This window comes from Canis lupus, chromosome 5 (genome assembly GCF_011100685.1).
Source record: "Canis lupus familiaris isolate Mischka breed German Shepherd chromosome 5, alternate assembly UU_Cfam_GSD_1.0, whole genome shotgun sequence".
Lineage (NCBI taxonomy): Eukaryota > Metazoa > Chordata > Mammalia > Carnivora > Canidae > Canis > Canis lupus.
This window is the reverse complement of record NC_049226.1, coordinates 26172195-26195614: the sequence shown is the minus strand read 5'-3', so window position 1 is coordinate 26195614 and position 23420 is coordinate 26172195. Positions and strand designations below refer to the sequence as shown.

The window sequence follows — 23420 nt, the reverse complement described above, 5'->3', positions numbered from 1 at the left end:
GGTTGTTAAAGCCTTGACCACAAGGTATTTTGTGGGAGAAACAGGATTCCTCCACCTTCATAATAGTTCTATACAAATAGATTCCTGTCAGTATAATGAAAGATTTCTCTCTACTCTCATTGTATTCCAGATTCTGATGGGTCCTCATAAGGGGTGGAGAGGTGAGCATGAACTTGCTTGATCTGTAAGTAAAGGAAATTGAGGCAGGCAAGAGCAGTCTGGGAACCTCTATGTAAAATAATGCTGTGTTAAAATAACACATTGATTCTTTTAATTCCAGTATAGTTAATATACAATGTTAATTTCAGGTGAACATCTATTAAAAAATTCTTTTTAAAAAATATTTATTTATTTATTCATGAGAGACACAGACTAGTGAAAGGGAATAAAGGGGAAAGGAGAAAAAATGAGTGGGAAATTTTTTCAATATTTAGGACTTGGGCTTCTTCTATACTGGGAATTCTCAGTATTTTTCTTTAAACCTTGCCTAACTACCACCATCCTACTGTTTCCTGATAGTTTTACTAGTTATATTGGAACACTTGGTCTTGTTAAGTTGTATTTTTCTCTTCTTACTCCTGTTAAAAAAACAAAACAATGCTTCATTCAATTTTATGAAAGACTGCCTCAGTTTAATTCAACAGTTTGGATTTGCCATTAACTTTTTATTGAATGGATCTGTGGCCTTTTACTGATAGTTAAACTTCTGTTGAAAATGACTCATTTCTAAAAATTTTTAATGGGTTCTATAAAATAACCAATCATTCATTTTTATTATCTATTTTTTCATAAGCCTTCTGTTTTCTTTTGTTTGCTTGCTTCCCATGGACTACTCCCCCCACCCCCCCATGGACTACTTTTTTTTTTTTTTTCCCCCATGGACTACTTTAAATCAGAAAATGTTTAAAGTATTTATCCTAAAGTTTTTAGTGTTCTTTATTCTGATTTCCTTGAGTTTTAAGTGCACCTGTGTTAAGAAAATGTTATTTGATTTTTATAGTGCTACTTTTCTTTGCTGTTTGGTAATTGTTTAGTTTTAAGTTTATCTTAACTGAAAGGTATATTCAGCATGTGCCAAGAACCTGCAATGGTCTTGGGGATTTTAGCATCTAACACATGGAGTATGACTTCAACTAGCCTTGGGTGTGTTTCTTAGCTTGAGGTTTCTGATCTTTAAAGATGACCTTTTATTCCTACATCAAGTGATTCCTGTGTTCCCATTCATTTATTGCTGGGTACAAATTCACTTTTCATGGCTTCACCCAATTTCTGCCATCTGCATCAGCTGAGGACTGGCTGGGACATCAGGGCTCTACTCCAAGCCTTTGGTCCGATTCTTTTCCTGGTCCACTGTGAAACAGTCAGCATTCATCTCTTTTAACCACAGTGGCTTTAGGAATGACCACCCCTTTTTGGAAACAATGACTTTTCCTTGTTTTTAGGAGAGCTTAGGTGTTGTAAAGTAACCCTGTGATATTAACTTTGGAATATAACTTTTATTTTTTTTTAACTTTTAATATTTATATTTAAACCTATTACTCATTAGGATGTATTTTATATGCTAATATAGGGATCTAGTTTTGTTTCCAAGAATGGTGTGCTATTTGACCAGAAACCATTCACTGATTAATCCAAGACTCCCTGAATGTCAATTTTATTAAACATTCTTATCTCCTTATTCTCTTGGTCTCATCCTTTTCCTGCATCACTTGGCAATCTCTATGAGAATTTAGTTTGACAGCATAAATAATAAAAGCCCAGCTAAAATTTGTATGAAAAATAAGGAAAAGCTATCCTCGTATAATATATTGAAAGGCAGAGTTCTAGGGTGAATTTGGTGACTCAACTCTGTCATCGAGTATGCAAGTATAATCTGTCCTGCCATCTTGACTTTGCTGGGATGTCATGCCTGATGGTGGCAAGATGGCTATGGTAATTTCTGTTATCACTTAAAGGCTCAACCACCTCTGGTAATAAGAAAAAGTGGGTTTCTTTCCCCATACTATTTTGTTAATGAGAAAAATCTTTCCCTAAATCTCAAGCAGATTATTTCTCATTGGCCAGGATATTATGTGTTCACCTACAAATTCACCCATGGGAAGGAAAAGCAACAACTCTGATAGATGCTAAACTAATCCTGATTTACTCTATGAAGCTAGGGATGGTGTGGTAACATTCTCTGAGCAAATAAAAAGGTGAAGAACTGAACCAAATGAGAGTTGTGTCTATTAAAAACAGGGGCAAGGGTGTAGAATGACTGTTGATAGGAAGTAATGTGTGCCATAGGGTGTTCCCACCTCCGTTTTTCTGCAGAGTTCATCAATAGTCATTGATTTCTCCAAATGCCTTTAGACAACAACTGAGCTTATCATACCATCTTGCTCCATTGCCTTTTGATAGGAAAAAAAAGATTCTCTAGAATTGAACTTTTTCCTTTCTTTAATGAATCTAAATTGGTGATTAAATGTAACTTAAAAATTTCTCTGGTTTATATTTGCAAGTTAGTGTATAAAATATTTGTAAGAGTGTCAGCATCATGACAGCATAAGATAACCATCATTTTTTAAACCTCTGAACAAAAATATGGTATCCATGCACAGACAGCTGTGACTTTGAGGGAGCTGTGAGATTCAGCACCAAACACTAAAGGACCAGGAAGAATCTTGCCCATTGGAGTATTTGGATAACAGGCAGACAGACCTTGGTCCTAGATGTGGATTCTGAAGTGCCTATTAAGCCAGCTCCAAGCACCTTTGACTACAGTGCAGGTGCCCCTGGAAAATATCACCTTAAACATCACCCATGGACAAGAGACCCTTGTGGAGTTAATTTCCAGAGAAGTTCCAGCACACCACGGGAAAAAAAAAAAAAAAAAAAAAACATGAGTTGGGGTGCATTGGAGTCCATGAGAGGAGCAGTTTTACTTTGCCCACATCCTCCTTCAACGTTAGAAGTTAGTTGGACAGTTAGGCAGTCAAGGCCAGGGTACTTAGCAATAAAATGAGTCAGGACAGCTAAAATAAAGCAGCACTAACCTTCTGTTCTGCAGCTTAGACAGGACCACGCTAATATTCTGCTTTGCAGCCTTTCCAGAAATCACTTCTGCAAAGCATCCTAAAATAAGGCAATTAACCACAAAGCATTTGTCAATATCACAGCAAGGGGTAGTTAAGAAATAAGCCCCCAGATGTCAACAAAAAAAGACCATCAGCACGTTGATATTAACATAATAGGTAGAGAGATACATGACCAAAGCTCTGATTGGCACAACTCTGCACACCCTAATTGCTTATGATAGTTCTGTAGAAGAGCTCATAAAATCCCCTAAGCGTAGCAACTCCAAGGACAACCCTCTTGGCACCCTCTCCCTCTCCAGGAGCTTTATACTTATGCTCAATAAACTTTGCTTTGCTGCCTGCCACTGTTCCTCTGGTCTACCTCTTCATTCTTTGAAGAGATGTGACCAAGAACTGTGGGCACTAAAGGTAGAGAAATCCAGCAACACCAACACAGAAAGGGTAAGGCCAAGAGCGCTCTTCTGCCCATGATTCCTCTCACAGGGGGAAGAGCCCATGTGAGTATCCAGCCTCCCCCTTTGTGCAGGTTGCTCCTGAAGGGGCTCATTCCTCTCCCCTTCCATCCTGAGTACTGCATCATGAGCTATGTGACTGGAGGGAGGGAAGGAGATGGGAGAGTGGCAGATGGGATGCTCAGAAGGCATTAAAGGGATGCAGATCCTACCAACTGCATGCCAGACTCCATCAAGAAGTTGCCAGCGAGCCTCACCATGTGCTTCAACCCCATTCTGTGATAGTCTCCCTGTGCATGGTCCCAAAGACAGTGGGTGAGAGTGAGTTTTGGTATGCAGTTGTTGGGCAAACACAGATGGCCTGAGCCCTGGCCTGGGTCAGGGCACGAATGCAAGCTACTTGGACTTCAGACTAGCTTATTGGAAAACAAAAGAGAGTCTCTGTCAGCACTGGATTGGTGCATTTTATCTTTCAGGGAAGGCATACAAGCTTAAGAATTCTGCCCCATGAAGGAGGAGGTGTGGAGTACATGTTACTCATAGGAGATCTGAGATTGCCTCAGAATCATGTTAAGGCTGACATAAAGTGTTTCTCTCTGAAAAGGAGCAGGTAAAAACTGAAGGAGGGGACTACTTCAAATGCAAAGATACCAACACAGCTTGGAGAACATGAAATGGTGAAAGGAATAGTACCTCACCAAAAAATGACAGTCTTTCTCCAGCAACTGAACCCAAGGACATGGAGATTAGTGATTTATCCAATGAAAAGCTAAAAATAATTGTTTTATTTTCCCCAAGATTGATTTATTTATATGAGAGAGCACCCACATGAACACATGGGCGGAGAGAAGGGGGCAGAGGGAGAGCGAGAATTTCAAGCAGACTCCCTACTGAGCATGGAGCCTGATGTGGAGCTTGATTCCACAACCCTGAGATCATGACCCTAGCTGAAAACCCAAGGATCAGATGCTCCTCCTACTGCAACACCCAGGCATCCCCAAAATAGCTGTTGTAGGGAAACATGAGAGGCTGTAGGAAAATACAGAGAGGTAATTCAACAAAATTAGGAAAACAACTTATAACAAAAGGAAATTTTACAAAGACCTAGAAATGATGAAAAAGTGTCAAGGAAGATCTGGAGATAGAGCTGCTGATCTGTCCTAAGACATGGGCAATTCTGGTTCAGCCCTCCCACCATGTTGCTGGAATAAGTTTTCAAGGACAGCTTGATCTGTGCTTGCCAGATTAGTAGAAGCAGAGAACTGCCCAGAAACAGAAAATGACTCCCCACAGGACCATAAACACTTAAGGACAGGAAAGAGTTACTCTGAAGTCAGTCTCTGAAGTTGGTCCTTTTCAGAGATTTGCCAAAAAAGAGCAGAGGAGGAAAAATGATCAGTTGCAGTGATTCAAGTGCTTAATTTCATTTTTTGTGCAACTTGAACAAAACAGAAAGGTAGAACTGCATACAATCAGCACCCAGTATTCACATATCAGGGAGGCAGAGTGGAGCCACAGAAAACTAAGGCAGCATGGAGCAAATGGTTCAGGGATAGTGTTTTGTGTTGAAGGGTGTGTTTCCTAGGGCTGCCAGGTCAAATTACCACAAGCTTGAGGATATAAAACATCAGGGATTGATTCTTACTGTTCTCAAGGTCAGAAGTCTGAAATTCAGGTGTTGGCAGGGCCATGCTCCCTCAGAAGCCTTTTGGGCAGAGTATTTCCTTTCCTCTTTGAGCTTGTGATGGCTCCTGACATTTCAGGGCTTGTGGCAGCCTAACTCCAACCTCTGCTTGTGCTGCCACATGGCCATCTTCCCTGTGTCTGTGTGCCCTTTACCGTCTTTTATAAGGACATTGTCCTTGGACTCAGGGACTACTCTGATTTAGTATGATTTCATCTGGATCCTTACCATGACATCTACAGAGATCCTATTTCCAAATAATATCCTATTTTGAGGTTATAGGTGGACATGAATTTGGGAAGGACACTATTAAACCTCCTACAAAGGAATTGCTATGATAGAGTCCACTATTCTGTAATTTGAAATTTTTTTTCAAAACATAACTAGTTTCTCTGCTTTAAGTCTCCTGAAACAGAAATTTAAAAATGTGCTGAACTGAGCACTTTTCTAAGGTTGCGAGGAGAATCCATTTCCATGCTTATTCAGGTTGTTGGCAGAGATCAGTGATCATGGTTGGTGGAATGAAGTCCCATTTTCTTGCTGGGTGTTGATTGGGAGTCCTTTTCTAGAGGCTACCTGTGTTCCTTTGCTCCTGGTCCTATCCTCGCATCTTCAAAGCTACCAATGGCAGAGCAGGTCCTTCTTACACTTTGAATTTATCTTCTGGCATCTGATCTGTCCAAGTTCCCTTTCCACCATATGTTTCTGCCTCCTCCCACTGCATCTGTCGCTCCAGTCAGGGAATATTCTTTACTTATAAAGCTCATGTAATTACATTGGGTCCACATAGACAGTTTAGGGGAGTGTTCTACCTTGATGTCAATAGAAAATCCTTTTTGCATTAGGATGGATCTGTTCAAAGTGTCCAGAGGATTAGGGTGTGAATGTCTTCTGGGGAGCAGAAGGCATTCATTATTGGTCTACCATAACCTGTTAAAGTATTTTTGTGGTTTTTATAACTACATATATTTTTAGACTTCATATTTGTAATTAGACTTTTGCTCATGGAGTCCCCTGATTTTCTCTCACTAAAAGCACATTCTGAATATTGATAATACCTTTGCTTTTCATCTTAAGACCTTTTTCCTTCCCTTTGCACCAGTAGGCCTTTAATGGACATTTGTGACTGAGAGCCTGTAATAGAATATTAGTAGCCCTCACTTACTTCTCAGGGGTGCTTTGAAGCTTCATGCACCATAAAAATCCTAAAAGAAATTTTTAATTACAGCACATATGTGAATTAATGAGATTGGGCATCAGATACCCTATTTAGCTAATCCACTAGATTTCCCTCCCAAGACCATAGGACTAGTCATTTTCTTGCCTGAGAAAATCCCACAATATACAAATTCGATGTAGTCTATTTTTCTGTGTATTGAACAATTTGAATGAAAATACTAAATATTATTTAGAATTATTAGAAGAATTATTTTTATTTGTGTAAAAACAGAAGAAATTCAAACATCTACAGTATAGATTTGGGGCTTATCTTTGCTTGTTTCCAATGACTCTGTCCACTATTTCCACAGGGCATGACTCATATGGGATACGAGCCCAGTTCACCTGCAGTTAGTAAAATGTACAAGTACACTTGCTCAGTAGTACAGGCTTTAATTTTGGACTTTATTATGTCTATTTCGAAACTTACCAAAAGCAAGTTTGTTCAGTTAAACCCATCATAAGACCCAACTCTTAAAAATAAAAGTTGGATACGAATATAGCGGGAATCATTATTGCTATATTTTTAAAACCATACTTGGCATCTAAATGTTTATTTGTAGGACAAATGCTTAAAAATTGGTATAAAATTAGGAGCTGGAACATTGCTGTATGAAATTCCATTTTTATTAACCTCCCCCCCCAAAATTTTTTAATAAAACCTACTAAGTGCATGGAAATTGAAGAATGGGTCAAGTTTTATGTCTGGCTTTTAGGGAGAACTTTCACTTTGTTTGTGTCATGTTTCCAGGAAGAATGCCTTCCATTGGATAACACTGGCTCTATCCAGGGGCAGAAGAGTGACTTACCTGGAAGGTGAGATGGAAAGAAGAAATGCATTTAAAGTGTTCTGGGTTCTCTTCTTATTTTTCTTTAGAACCAATCTTCCAGCTCTCTCATTTAGTAAACTCACAGAGAAAGGCTGGGAAGAATGGTGGCTTTTGATTTCTGAAGGTGACTTTTGATTTGTGAAAGATGGATTTTAGAGATAATTAGTAAACACATTTGGCTCTAAAGATCGTTTCTACAATAAGCTTTATTAAGCATTGTAACTGACATTTTGACATCTGTCTTCTCTAGGTATCAAGTTTCCTCATGTGTCCTAACCAAGGAAGGACAGATGTGATCCATTACTGTTTTTTTAAGGTCTCAATAATAGGCACTGTTAGATGTATCAAAGAAGAAAGCTAGAACTCAGGGGCTGACAGGGCTTTGGGATTGTGAAACATCCCAGGAATTCTGAGAAACTGTCAGGGACGACTATGAACTTAGAAGGCTATGGAAGTGAGGCTTGGAGGCAATTTTAATCAGACCTTGGTCAAGTTACTTAAACCTTAGACAATCTAGTTTACTTATCTAAAAAATAGGAATAACAGCACCAAGCACAAAAACTATATATACAGGCACAACTTTGGAAAGCAAGTATTAAAGGTCTGCACTGGTTTTTTATTTGGATTATTATGATTGCTATTACAAGATCAGAGAGGCTTTCATTGGTAGCTACATTGCCCCCAAATCTAAAAAGTACAGAAATATTACTGGACATTTATCAGTTATATGGGCAAGCACTGAGTGCATCTGTGAGCTTTTCTGGCAAACTGGCAAACTGGCCAGCATTGGGTTATGTAGCTATTGCCAGAGAAAGAACTAGCACATGTTTTCTAGAGATAGTGTTTGATTTCTTTGGCATAGAAGACACATTTTCTATTCTGGCAACAAAACTTGGTCAGACTATTTTTGGTGAGAATCTCAGGGCGATGGGGGTGATCCCAAGGATCTTATAGAACTAGTACATGCATGGTTCTGAAGGATACCTTTGAATACTCCAGCTAAGTTGGTGAATGAAAGGCATAGTACCAGAAAAAGTGTTGTGTATCAAGTTGGGAGAGGAGATCACAGATAGCAGAAAGGCAGGAGGATAGGTAGAAGATTTGGGGAAAAGAGTAAGATGTAGATCAGATGAGTTGAGACTATTCAGGAACAAAATCTAGACACTGGGAATGAGGTGGGATGTTTCTGGTATGCAAAACTTACAAGTGTTTGCCAGAATGGCAACAAATCCTTAATGATACAACATGGGCTTTCTGAAGAAGATGAAAATCTTTTACTAAGTCTCTCTCTCTCTCTCTCTCTCTCTCTCTTTTTCTTAAGATTTTATTTATTCATGAGAGACAGAGGCAGAGAGAAAAGGAGGCTCCCTTCTCACTCCCCGCAGAGCAAGGCACCTGATGTAGTACCTGATCCCAGGACCCCAGGATCACGACCTAAACTGAAAGCAGATACTTAACCAACTGAGCCATCCAGGTGCCCAGGTTCTAGGTCTCTTAATAAAATATGCATTCATTTCCCACTAAATATTCACTGCTAGATACTGTGCGGATGTTGGTGAAGCAGAACACAAGTATATTAGGGGGTGACTAGGTGGCTCAGTCAGTGGAGCATGTGACTTTTGATCTCAGGGTCGTAAGTTCAAACCTTACATTACATATGGAGCCTACTTTAAAAAAAAATCAGAATACAGGTGTATTAACCTTCAAGTAGTTTAGTTCAGTTCTACATTGTCTGAATGTCTTATCACTGATTATGTTTTGTGGGGAGCACAAATAAAAAAAACCTGTTTCTAATTTCCTTGGGGAGAAAAGCACCTGGAAAATCAGGTCAGCCATTGATTTAGCTACATCAAAGTTGAAATTATTTTTTTTTTGTAATATTTGAAAGGAAGAGCACTTAATTCTCAAATTAAAGGTAATTACATATTTATAATATAATTATAGTAGCTAATATGTAAGTATACACTACAACATATAATTTTAGCATAATATATTATTAGCTATTATAATTATATGTTAAACAAATATAAAAATATGTATATGATATATAAAATAATGAGTGCACTTGCCACAATGAAAAATGTTTCTGCAGGTTGCTTTCCCATGCTGTGGTGCTTCTGTGCTGCCTTTATCATCCTTGGATCTTGATCTTAAGACCTAATATAGTCTTCCAATGCACACATGAAATAGTCTACAGAACTTGTACAGACTTAAAATACTCCACAGAAGCTGAATATGAGCTAAACACCATGGTAAGTGTAATGTGGCATCTCGTCTTCTGTTGCTTATTTCCATGAAGGGCTTGCATTCCTCTCTGAGGTGTGAGCTGACTTGTGGCTCCCACCTGTTCCTCCCCTTGGGAGGCATGACTGGCACCCAATAGGTCATGCAAGCCAAGAGGTAGGGCCATTCTATTGTAATGTGGGCAAGATGCCATTGCTCTTGCTTTGTCAGTCCTGCCTTTATTCAAAATGGTGTGTGTTGTTCTTGTTCCTTGAGATGGCAGATGAAATAAGTCTCCTTTTTGGATGGTCAGCTCTTTTTCCTTGTTTTTTTTTTCCGCCCCCCCCCCCCCCCCCCCCCCACTCTCCAGTTGGTGGAGACTTCTATTTCCTGTGCATTGCAAGGCTAGGCTTATGGAGGGGAGAAGGAGGCCCCACTGTGCTGCTCAGTTTAGCTTTGTGAGCAACCGATACTTGTAAATATATTTTGACCCACCTGTTTTGTTCCTGGGGTTTATCTGCTCTTCGTTAGCATCTAGGTGGAGGAGAGGGAGTAATGGGTTAATAAGTGTCCCCTGAACTTCCAGCACAAAATATAAAAGAAGTTTTAGCTTTGATTCTGCCCATGCTGTGAGATGTTGGACAGGTTACTTACATAGGCCATGCTTATTTACTAAAAAATAGGGCATGATGCAGGTGAAATGGCCATCCCAGGCAGCAGCTCTCAGTTTGATGTTCACAGAGATGGGGCTCCCTCTAGCTGGTGTTCCTTTAGCTCTTTCACTGTAGAGCTACCCATCCAGCCTTTTGTTGAGTGAGCTCTGGTTTTCAAACTCCTCTTTGCATTTAGGAATGATCAGCTGGGAAAAGTGATGTGTTTCAGGTCCGTCTGCAGTGCCAGGCACATGAGAGGAAAGATAATCCAAAAATCCAGTAACAGTCCCAGACTATTCCTTAAAAATAAAACTAAACTCAATTCCAAGTTTTTGACATCTTAAAACATTTCATTATTTTTACCCCCAAGCTTCCTAGGGTAATTCAGCACTAAATTCTCACAAGAGATGAATATGATGATATGTAAGTGGAAATCTTCCCTCAGCTGGAACCAGAAAGTCATTGAAAGCTGATGTAATAACTGATTTGTTGTAAGCATTGGATCTTTTTGCTCTTTCTCCAGAAATGAATAGTTTAGAAGTTATTTCTCTGCAATAAAAATACTATCATTTTCTCTGCAACCACAATTACATTGTTTTTCTAACTTCAGGATTGAAAACATTTTACTTAAAATCAGAGATTAATTTCATGGAGGGAGGCCTAGGATTAAGTGCTGTTTCTCAATTTAAAAAAGTAATCAAACAAATGTATGGATATATTGGGGGATGGTTTTCTTGGGGTAAGCCTTCTTTGTCTGAAAGATTTTATGTATTTTTAAGATTTTATTTATTCATGAAAGACACATAGAGAGAGGCAGAGTCATAGGGAGAGGAAGAAGCAGGCTCCCTGCAGGGAACCTATCGGGGGACTCGACCCCCAGAAACTGGGATCCCACCCTGAGCCAAAGGCAGACACTGAACCACTGAGCTACCCAGGCATCTCAAAAGATTCTATCTTTAATTATCAATGTATCTAAACTTGTCCCATTTTCCAATACTAAATAAGAACCCATTTCTTTTTTTTTTAAGAAAACTACTTTATTTATTTTACTTTATTTTTCTTTTTATTATTATTTTTTATTCAAGTTCAATTTGCCAACATATAGCATATCACCCAGTGCTCATCCCATCAAGTGCCCCCCTCAGTGCCCCTCACCCAGTCACCCCCAACCCCCGCCCACCTCCCTTTCCACTACCCCTTGTTCGTTTCCCAGAGTTAGGAGTCTCTCATGTTCTGTCACCTTCTCTGATATTTCCCACTCATTTTCGCTCCTTTACCCTTTATTCCCTTTCACTATTTTTTATATTCTCCAGATGAATGAGAACATATAATGTTTGTCCTTTTCCAATTGACTTATTTCACTCAGCATAATACCCTCCAGGTCCCTCCATGTCGAAGCAAATGGTGGGTATTTGTCGTTTCTAATGGCTGAGGAATATTCCATTGTATACATAGACCACATCTTCTTTATCCATTCATCTTTCGTTGGACACCGAGGCTCCTTCCACAGTTTGGCTATTGTGACCATTGCTGCTAGAAACATCAGGGTGCAGGTGTCCCAGCCTTTCACTGCTTCTGTATCTTTGGGGTAAATCCCCAGCAGTGCAATTGCTGGGTCGTGGGGCAGGTCTATTTTTAACTCTTTGAGGAACCTCCCCACAGTTTTCCAGAGTGGCTGCACCAGTTCACATTCCCACCAACAGTGCAAGAGGGTTCCCTTTTCTCCACATCCTCTCCAACATTTGTGGTTTCCTGCTTTGTTAATTTTCCCCATTCTCACTGGTGTGAGGTGGTATCTCATTGTGGTTTTGATTTCTATTCCCCTGATGGCAAGGGATGCAGAGCATTTTCTCATGTGCATGTTGGCCATGTCTATGTCGTCCTCTGTGAGATTTCTCTTCATGTCTTTTGCCCATTTCCTGATTGGATTGTTTGTTCCTTTGCTGTTGAGTTTAATAAGTTCTTTATAGATCTTGGATACTAGCCCTTTATCTGATATGTCATTTGCAACTATCTTCTCCCATTCTGTGGTTGTCTATTAGTTTTGTTGACTGTTTCTTTTGCTGTGCAGAAGATTTCTATCTTTATTAAATCCCAATAATTCATTTTTGCTTTTGTTTCTTTTGCCTTCATGGATGTATCTTGCAAGAAGTTGCTGTGGCCAAGTTCAAAAAGGGTGTTGCCTGTGTTCTCCTCTAGGATTTGATGCATTCTTATCTCACATATAGATCTTTCATACATTTTGAATATATCTTTGTGTGTGGTGTAAGAGAATGGTCTAGTTTCATTCTTCTGCACATGGCTGGCCAATTTTCCCAGCACCATTTATTGAAGAGACTGTCTTTTTTCCAGTGGATAGTCTTTCCTGCTTTGTCAAATATTAGTCGACCATAAAGTTGAGGGCCCATTTCTGGGTTCTCTATTCTGTTCCACTGATCTACGTGTCTGGTTTTGTGCCAGTACCACACTGTCTTGATGACCACAGCTTTGTAATACAACCTGAAATCTGGCATTGTGATCCTCCCAGCTCTGGTTTTCTTTTTTAATATTCCCCTGGCTATTTGGGGTCTTTTCTGATTCCACACAAATCTTAAGATGATTTGTTCCAACTCTCTGAAGAAAGTCCATGGTATTTTGATAGGGATTGCATTAAATGTGTAAATTGCCGTGGGTAACATTGACATTTTCACAATATTAATGCTTCCAATCCATAAGCATGGAATATTTTTCCATCTCTTTGTGTCTTCCTCAATTTCTTTCAGAAGTGTTCTGTAGTTTTTAGGGTATAGATCCTTTACCTCTTTGGTTAGGTTTATTCCTAGGTATCTTATGCTTTTGGGTGCAATTGTAAATGGGATTGACTCCTTAATTTCTCTTTCTTCAGTCTCATTGTTCATGTATAGAAATGCCACTGATTCCTGCGCATTGATTTTGTATCCTGCCACGCTACTGAATTGCTGTATGAGTTCTAGTAATCTGAGGGTGGAGGTCTTTTGGGTTTTCTATGTACAGTATCATGTCATCTGTGAAGAGGGAGAGTTTGACTTCTTATTTGCCAATTTGAATGCCTTTTATTTCTTTTTGTTGCCTGACTGCTGAGGCTAGGACTTCTAGTACTATGTTGAATAGCAGTGGTGAGAGTGGACATCCCTGTCTTGTTCCTGATCTTAGGGGAAAGGCTCCCAGTGTTTCCCCATTGAGAATATTTGCTGTGGGCTTTTCATAGATGGCTTTTAAGATGCTGAGGAATGTTCCCTCTATCCCTACACTCTGAAGAGTTTTGATCAGGAATGGATGCTGTATTTTGTCAAATGCTTTCTCTGCATCTATTGAGAGGATCATATGGTTCTTGTTTTTTCTCTTGTTGATATGATCTATCACATTGATTGCTTTATAAGTGTTGAACCAGCCTTGCATCCCAGGGATAAATCCCACTTGGTCATGGTGAATAATCTTCTTAATGCACTGTTGGATCCTATTGGCTAGTATCTTGTTGAGAATTTTTGCATCCATGTTCATCAGGGATATAGGTCTATAATTCTCCTTTTGGTGGGGTCTTTGTCTGGTTTTGGAATTAAGGTGATGCTGGCCTCATAGAAGGAGTTTAGAAGCACTCCATCTCTATCTTTCAGAACAGCTTTAGTAGAATAGGTATGGTTTCTTCTTTAAACATTTGATAGAATTCACCTGGGAAGCCCTCTGGCCCTGCACCTCTGTGTCTTGGGAGGTTTTGATGACTGCTTCAATTTCCTCCCTGGTTATTGGCCTGTTCAGATTTTCTATTTCTTCCTGTTCCAGTTTTGGTAGTTTGTGGTTTTCCAAAAATACGTCCATTTCTTCTAGATTGCCTAATTTTTTGGCGTATAGCTGCTCATAATATGTTTTTAAAATTGTTTCTATTTCCTTGGCATTGGTGGTGATCTTTCTTTTTTCATTCTTGATTTTATTAATTAGTCTTTTCTCTTTTGTTTTTAATAAGGCTGGCTAATGGTTTATCTATCTTATTAATTCTTTCAAAGAACCAACTCCTCGTTTTGTTGATCTGTTCCACAGTTCTTCTGGTCTCTATTTCATTGAGTTCTGCTTGAATCTTTATTAACTCTTTTCTGCTCGGTGTAGGTTTTATTTGCTATTCTTTCTCCAGTTCTTTTAGGTGCAAGGTTAGCTTGTGTATTAGAGTTTTTTTCCAGTTTTTTGAGGGATGCTTATATTGCAACATATTTCCCTCTCAGGATTGCTTTGGCTGTATCCCAAAGATTTTGAATAGTTGTATCTTCATTCTCATTAGTTTTCATGTATCTTTTTAATTCTTCTCTAATTTCCTGGTTGACTCTTTCATCTTTTAGCAGGATGTCTTTAACCTCCACGTATTTGAATTCCTTCCAAATTTCTTCTTGTGATTTAGTTCTAGTTTCAAAGCATTATGATCTGAAAATATGAAGGGGACAATCCCAATCTTTTGGGTTCAGTTAAGACCTGATTTGTGACCCCGTATGTGGTCTATTCTGGAGAAAGTTCCATATGCATTTGAGAAGAATGTATATTCAGTTCGTTTGGATGTAAAGTTCTGTAAATGTCTGTGAAATCCACCTGGTCCAGTGTATCATTTAAAGCTTTTGTTTCTTTGGAGATGTTGTGCTTAGAAGATCTATCATTTACAGAAAGCGCCGTGTTCACGTCTCCCAGTATAAGTGTATTATTATCTAAGTATGTCTTTACTTTGGCTATTAATTGATTGATATACTTGGCAGCTCCCACATTAGGGGCATAAATATTCATGATTGTTAGGTCCTCTTGTTGGATAGATTCTTTAAGTATGATATAGCATCCCTCTTCATCTCTTACTACAGTCTTTGGGATAAACTTTAATTTATCTGATATGAGGATGGCTACCCCTGCTTTCTTTTGAGGACCATTTGAGTGGTAAATGGTTCTCCAACCTTTTATTTTCAGTCTGTAGGTGTCCTCAGGTCTCAAATGAGTCTCTTGAAGACAGCAAGTAGATAGATGAGTCTTGCTTTTTTATCCAGTCTAAAACCCTGCGTCTTTTGATGGGATCATTTAGCCCATTCACATTTAGAGTTACTATTGAAACATAAAATTTAGTGTCATCATAATACCTATTCAGTCCCTGTTTTTGTGCATTATTTATGTCCGTGTCCTCTTTCTTTTACAGGGTCTCCCTTAATATTTCTTGCAGAGCTGGTTTGGAGGTCACATATTCTTTCAGTTTCTGCCTATCTTGGAAGCTCTTTATCTCTCATTATATTCTGAATGAGAGCCTTGCTGGATAGAGTATTCTTGTGCATGTTCTTCTCATTTAGGACCCTGAATATATCCTGCCAGCCCTTTCTGGCCTGCCAGGTCTCTGTGGAGGGGTCTGCTGTTAATCCAGTATTTCTCCCCATATAAGTCAGGGATCTCTTGTCTCTTGCTGCTTTAAGGATCCTCTCTTTATCTTTGGAATTTGCAAGTTTCACTATTAAATGTCAGGGTGTTGGATGGTTTTTATTGATTTTAGGGGGGATCTCTCTATCTCCCTGGATCTGAATGCCTGTTTTCCTCCCCACATTAGGGAAGTTCTCAGCTATGATTTGTTCAAATATGCTTTCTGGTCCTCTGTCCCTCTCAGTGCCCTCTGGAACCCCAATTAAGCATAGATTTTTCCTTCTGAGGTTGTCATTTATTTCCTTTAACTTTTATTCATGGTCTTTTAATTGTTTTACTCTTTTTTCCTCAGCTTCCTTCCTTGCCATCAACTTGTCTTCGATGTCACTCACTTGTTCTTCTACCTCATTAACCCTCACCATCAGGACCTCCTCAGTTTGGATTGCATCTTATTTTACTGATTTTTAATTTCGGCCTGATAAGATCTAAATTCTGCAGTCATGAAGTCTCTTGATTCCTTTATGCGTTTTTCCAGAGCCACCAATATCTTTATAATTGTGCTTTTGAATTGGCTTTCAGACATCAAATTGTAATCCAAATTCTGTAACTCTCTGGCAGAAAGTACCATTTCTGATTCTTTCTTTTGTGGTGAGTTCTTCTTTCTAGTCATTTAGCTCAGTGCTGAGTGGCTAAAAACGAGTTGTACTGGAAAAAAGGAAGAAAAAAAAAGACAAAAAATGTAAAAACAAACAAACAACAACAACAAAAAAACAGAAACAAAAACTAAAAACAAGGAGAGGTATCCTCTGGTTCTATATAATGTAAATCCCTCTACCTCTTCTGGAGCTTTCCAGGGCTGCTCTGTCGAGAACTTGCTCTTACCCTGTCCTTCCAGCTGGTCTTCTGGGGGAGGGTCCTGCTGTGCTGATTCTCAGGTGTGTGCACCCGGGGAGCGCCCTGCCCCCCTGCCAGGTGCACGGCTCAGTGAGAGCTGTTTATCCTGTGAAGCCCCTGTTCCCTGGCGGCCCTGCTCTTCCCAGGCACAGGGTGACACAAGGAGGAGCAACACCTAGCAGCGGCCAGGTCTCCAGCCCTGGAGTCAGCTCCCGCAGTAACTACCGCAGCTCCCAGTCCACAGGGGCCTGGATGCTTCCGGGGTGGCAGGGCACTCACCTGCACAACCTTGCGGGCGCCCGGCGGCAGGAGCGTCCTCGTTGTCCTGTGCCCTCCCCGCCTTCCCCTGTCCCAGGGGGAACGCAGGATCCTGGGCTATGTCCCCCGACGCCAGTACCCGGGGCCTGCGCTGCTGGAATCACACTCCTGGGCCCCGCAGCCCCCTCCACGGGAGCCGCAGCCCGAGCCGCTCCGAGCTGCTCCGCAGGCCCCGCCCGCCCGCCCCGCGCTGCAGCCCTTTAGGGAGCTCAGGCACAAGGCGTGGTGCGCCCTCCCCCAGGGCGCAGGTCCTCTGTTAGTGACCCGGGAACCTGGGGGCTCCACTGACCCTCCTGGGATCCTGCTCGTGTTCCCTGCCAGTGCCTTTCCATCCCGGGAGATTTTTACATTTCTTGCATCTCTAGGGATGGGTTTTCCTGTCCTGGAGGCTCGCGCCACCCAGCCTAGCCCGGGTCCTTGCGGTGGGGGTGGGGGGGGTGGGGGGGGTCCTCCACTGGATTCTTTTTTATTTCTTTTTCCCCGTCTTCCTACCTTGATAGAAGCGGGAACTCTTCTCACTGTAGTGTTCCAGCTGTTCTGTCTTTAAATCTCAGGCCAAATTCGTAGGTTTTCATGATTATTTGAAAGTTACCTAGGTAAGTTGGTAGGGACAGATGCCTTGGGGATCCTACTCTTCCACCATCTTGCCCCGCCCCCAAGAATTCATTTCTTACATGAAACTTTGTCTGATTCCAGACCAGATGATCCTCGGCTGAATTCCTTTTGAGCCTATAGTCAGTTGTACAAAGAATGGTCCAGCAGATAATGTACTTGTACAGTCAGATTTGTGTTCAAACCTTGGCTTTCAGTTTACTAGCTGTGGATCTTGGGGAAAATCAACTCTTGTAATGATTTTTTTCAAATACAAAATAGGGATAATAAAAATTATTTTGGGGGAAACAAACTTTGCTGTAGGAATTAAATAATGACATAATATGTCTGAAATACCCAGAAGAGTTACTGATCAAAAATGTTTGACCCGGGGGGGAGGGGCAAGATGGCGGAAGAGCAGGGTCCCCAAATCACCTGTCCCCACCAAATTACCTAGAAAACCTTCAAATTTTCCTGAAAATCTATTAATTCTACCTGAGAATTAAAGAGAGGCCAGCTGGAATGCTACAGTGAGAAGAGTTCACGCTTCTATCAAGGTAGGAAGACGGGGAAAAAGAAATAAAGAAACAAAAGGCCTCCAAGGGGGAGGGGCCCCGCGAGGAGCCGGGCTGAGGCCGGGGCGAGGGTCCCCAGGACAGGAGAGCCCCGTCCCGGAGGAGCAGGAGCTGCACCGACCTTCCCGGGCGGAAAGGGGCTCGCAGGGAGGTGGAGCAGGACCCAGGAGGGCGGGGATGCCCTCGGGCTCCCCGGGACAGTAACAGACACCTGCGCCCCGGGAGAGTGCGCCGAGCTCCCTAAGGGCTGCAGCGCGCACGGCGGAACCCGGCGGGACCCGGAGCAGCTCGGAGGGGCTCGGGCGGCGGCTCTGCGGAGGGGGCTGCGCGGCCGGGAGCGCGAATCCAACAGCGCAGACCTGGAAAACAGGGCGCCGGGACACAGCCCAGGATCTGCCTCCCCCGGGACAGGCAGAGGCCGAGAGGGCCCAGGACAGCAAGGACGCTCTTGCCCCGAGCTGAGCAGATCAGCGGCCCCGCCCCGGAGCCTCCAGGCCCTGCAGACGGAGAGCTCCGGAGTTCCTGCGGGGGCTGACTCCAGGGCTCCAGAGCTGGCCCCGCCACTACGGTTGTTCCTCCTGGGGCCTCACGGGGTAAACAACCCCCACTGAGCCCTGCACCAGGCAGGGGCAGAGCAGCTCCCCCAAGTGCTCATACCTGAAAATCAGCACAACAGGCCCCTCCCCCAGAAGACCAGCTAGACGGACAAGTTCCAGGGGAAGTCAAGGGACTTAAAGTATACAGAATCAGAAGATACTTCCCCGTGGGTTTTTTGTTTTTTGTTTTGTTTTGTTTTGTTTTTTTATTTGTTTGCTTCCCCCACACTTTTTTCCCTTTCTTTCTTTTTCTTTCTCTTTTTCTTCTTTTTTTTTCTTTTTTTCTTCCTTCTTTTTGTTCTCTTTCTCTTTTCTTTCCTTCTCTCCTCTCTATTTCTCCTTTTCCCAATACAACTTGTTTTCGGCCACTCTGCACTGAGCAAAATGACTAGAAGGAAAACCTCACCTCAAAAGAAAGAATCAGAAACAGTCCTCTCTCCCACAGAGGTACAAAATCTGGATTACAATTTAATGTCAGAAAGCCAATTCAGAAGCACTATTATACAGCTACTGGTGGCTCTAGAAAAAAGCATAAAGGACTCAAGAGACTTCATGACTGCAGAATTTAGAGCTAATCAGGCAGAAATTAAAAATCAATTGAATGAGATGCAATCCAAACTAGAAGTCCTAACGACAAGGGTTAATGTGGTGGAAGAACGAGTGAGTGCAATAGAAAACAAGTTGATGGCAAAGAGGGAAACTGAGGAAAAAAGAGACAAACAATTAAAAGACCATAAAGATAGATTAAGGAAAATAAACGACAGCCTGAGGAAGAAAAACCTACGTTTAATTTGGGTTCCCAAGGACGCCGAAAGGGCCAGAGGGCCAGAATATGTATTTGAACAAATCATAGCTGAAAACTTTACTAATCTGGGAAGGGAAACAGGCATTCAGATCCAGGAAATAGAGAGATTCCCCCCTTAAAATCAATAAAAACCGTTCAACACTTCGACATTTAATAGTGAAGCTTGCAAATTCCAAAGATAAAGAGAAGATCCTTAAAGCAGCAAGAGATAAGAAATCCCTAACTTTTATGGGGAGGAGTATTAGGATAACAGCAGACCTCTCCACAGAGACCTGGCAGGCCAGAAAGGGCTGGGAGGATATATTCAGGGTCCTAAATGAGAAGAACATGCAGCCAAGAATACTTTATCCAGCAAGGCTCTCATTCAAAATAGAAGGAGAGATAAAGAGCTTCCAAGACAGGCAGGAACTGAAAGAATATGTGACCTCCAAACCAGCTCTGCAAGAAATTTTAAGGGGAACTCTTAAAATTCCCCTTTAAGAAGAAGTTCAGTGGAACAATCCACAAAAACAAGGACTGAATAGATATCATGATGACACTAAACTCATATCTGTCAATAGTTACTCTGAACATGAACGGGCTTCATGACCCCATCAAAAGGCACAGGGTTTCAGACTGAATAAAAAAGCAGGACCCATCTATTTGCTATCTCCAAGAGACTCATTTTAGACAGAAGGACACCTACAGCCTGAAAATAAAAGGTTGGAGAACCATTTACCATTCGAATGGTCCTCAAAAGAAAGCAGGGGTAGCCATCCTTATATCAGATAAACTAAAATTTACCCCGAAGACTGTAATGAGAGATGAAGAGGGACACTATATCATACTTAAAGGATCTATCCAACAAGAGGACTTAACAATACTCAATATATATGCCCCGAATGTGGGAGCTGCCAAATATATAAATCAATTATTAACCAAAGTGAAGAAATACTTAGATAATAATACACTTATACTTGGTGACTTCAATCTAGCTCTTTCTATACTCGATAGGTCTTCTAAGCACAACATCTCCAAAGAAACGAGAGCTTTAAATGATACACTGGACCAGATGGATTTCACAGATATCTACAGAACTTTACATCCAAACTCAACTGAATACACATTCTTCTCAAGTGCACAGGGAACTTTCTCCAGAATAGACCACATACTGGGTCACAAATTAGGTTTTAACCAATACCAAAAGATTGGGATTGTCCCCTGCATATTCTCATACCATAATGCCTTGAAATTAGAACTAAATCACAACAAGAAGTTTGGAAGGACCTCAAACACGTGGAGGTTAAGGACCATCCTGCTAAAAGATGAAAAGGTCAACCAGGAAATTAAGGAAGAATTAAAAGATTAATGGAAACTAATGAGAATGAAGATAGAACCGTTCAAAAACTTTGGGATGCAGCAAAAGCAGTCCTAAGGGGGAAATACATCGCAATACAAGCATCGTTCAAAAACTGGAAAGAACTCAAATGCAATAGCTAACCTTACACATAAAGGAGCTAGAGAAAAAACAGCAAATAGATCCTACACCCAGCAGAAGAAGAGAGTTAATAAAGATTCGAGCAGAACTCAACGAAATCGAGACCAGAAGAACTGTGGAACAGATCAACAGAACCAGGAGTTGGTTCTTTGAAAGAATTAATAAGATAGATAAACCATTAGCCAGCCTTATTAAAAAGAAGAGAGAGAAGACTCAAATTGACAAAATCATGAATGAGAAAGGAGAGATCACTACCAACACCAAGGAAATACAAACGATTTTAAAAACATATTATGAACAGCTATACGCCAATAAATTAGGCAATCTAGAAGAAATGGACGCATTCCTGGAAAGCCACAAACTACCAAAACTGGAACAGGAAGAAATAGAAAACCTGAACAGGCCAATAACCAGGGAAGAAATTGAAGCAGTCATCAAAAACCTCCCAAGACACAAAAGTCCAGGGACAGATGGCTTCCCAGTGGAATTCTATCAAACGTTTAATGAAGAAACCATACCTATTCTCCTAAAGCTGTTTGGAAAGAGAGAAAGAGATGGAGTACTTCCAAATTCGTTCTATGAGGCCAGCATCACCTTAATTCCAAAACCAGACAAAGACCCCACCAAAAAGGAGACCAATATCCCTGATGAACATGGATGCAAAAATTCTCAACAAGATACTGGCCAACAGGATCCAACAGTACATTAAGAAAATTATTCACCATGACCAAGTGGGATTTATCCATGGGACACAAGGCTGGTTCGACACCCGTAAAACAATCAATGAGATTCATCATATCAGCAAGAGAAAAACCAAGAACCATATGATCCTCTCATTAGATGCAGAGAAAGCATTTGACAAAATACAGCATCCATTCCTGATCAAAACTCTTCAGAGTGTAGGGATAGCCTCAACATCTTAAAAGCCATCTACGAAAAGCCCACAGCAAATATCATTCTCAATGGGGAAGCACTGGGAGCCTTTCCCCTAAGATCAGGAACAAGACAGGGATGTCCACTCTCACCACTGCTGTTCAACATAGTACCGGAAGTCCTAGCCTCAGCAGTCAGACAACAAAAAGACATTAAAGGCATTCAAATTGGCAAAGAAGAAGTCAAACTCTCCCTCTTCGCCGATGACATGATACTCTACATAGAAAATCCAAAAGTGTCCACCCCAAGATTGCTAGAACTCATACAGCAATTCGGTAGCGTGGCAGGATACAAAATCAATGCCCAGAAATCAGTGGCGTTTCTATACATGAACAATGAGACTGAAGAAAGAGAAATTAAGGAGTCAATCCCATTTACAATTGCACCCAAAAGCAGAAGATACCTAGGAATAAACCTAACCAAAGAGGTAAAGGATCTATACCCTAAAAACTATAGAACACTTCTGAAAGAAATTGAGGAAGACACAAAGAAATGGAAAAATATTCCATGCTCATGGATTGGCAGAAATAATATTGTGAAAATGTCAATGTTACCCAGGGCAATATACACGTTTAATGCAATCCCTTTCAAAATACCATGGACTTTCTTCAGAGTGTTAGAACAAATTATTTTAAGATTTGTGTGGAATCAGAAAAGACCCCGAATAGCCAGGGGAATATTAAAAAAGAAAACCATAGCTGGGGGCATCACAATGCCAGATTTCAGGTTGTACTACAAAGTTGTGGTCATCAAGACAGTGTGGTACTGGCACAAAAACAGACACATAGATCAATGGAACAGAATAGAGAACCCAGAAGTGGACCCTGAACTTTATGGTCAACTAATATTCGATAAAGGAGGAAAGACTATCCACTGGAAGAAAGACAGTCTCTTCAATAAATGGTGCTGGGAAAATTGGACATCCACATGCAGAAGAATGAAACTAGTCCACTCTCTTGCACCAGACACAAAGATAAACTCAAAATGGATGACAGATCTAAATGTGAGACAAGATTCCCTCAAAATCCTAGAGAAGAACACAGGCAACACCCTTTTTGAACTCGGCTACAGTAACTTCTTGCAAGATACATCCACGAAGGCAAAAGAAACAAAAGCAAAAATGAACTATTGGGACTTCATCAAGATAAGAAGCTTTTGCACAGCAAAGGATACAGTCAACAAAACTAAAAGACAACCTACAGAATGGGAGAAGATATTTGCAAATGACGTATCAGATAAAGGGCTAGTTTCCAAGTACTATAAAGGACTTATTAAACTCAACACCAAAGAAACAAACAATCCAATCATGAAATGGGCAAAAGACATGAACAGAAATCTCACAGAGGAAGACATAGACATGGCCAACATGCACATGAGAAAATGCTCTGCATCACTGGCCATCAGGGAAATACAAATCAAAACCACAATGAGATACCACCTCACACCAGTGAGAATGGGGAAAATTAACAAGGCAGGAAACAACAAATGTTGGAGAGGATGTGGAGTAAGGGAACCCTCTTGCACTGTTGGTGGGAATGTGAACTGGTGCAGCCACTCTGGAAAACTGTGTGGAGGTTCCTCAAAGAGTTAAAAATAGACCTGCCCTACGACCCAGCAATTGCACTATTGGGGATTTACCCCAAAGATAAAGATGCAATGAAATGCCAGGACACCTGCACCCCGATGTTTCTAGCATCAATGGCCAC

General features: G+C 41.0%; 1 pseudogene; it reads left to right on the top strand.

The window, feature by feature from the left end:
- The first annotated feature begins 3245 nt into the window (after nt 1–3245).
- Nucleotides 3246–23420, top strand: part of LOC119876320 — a 170048-nt pseudogene continuing 149873 nt past the window's right edge.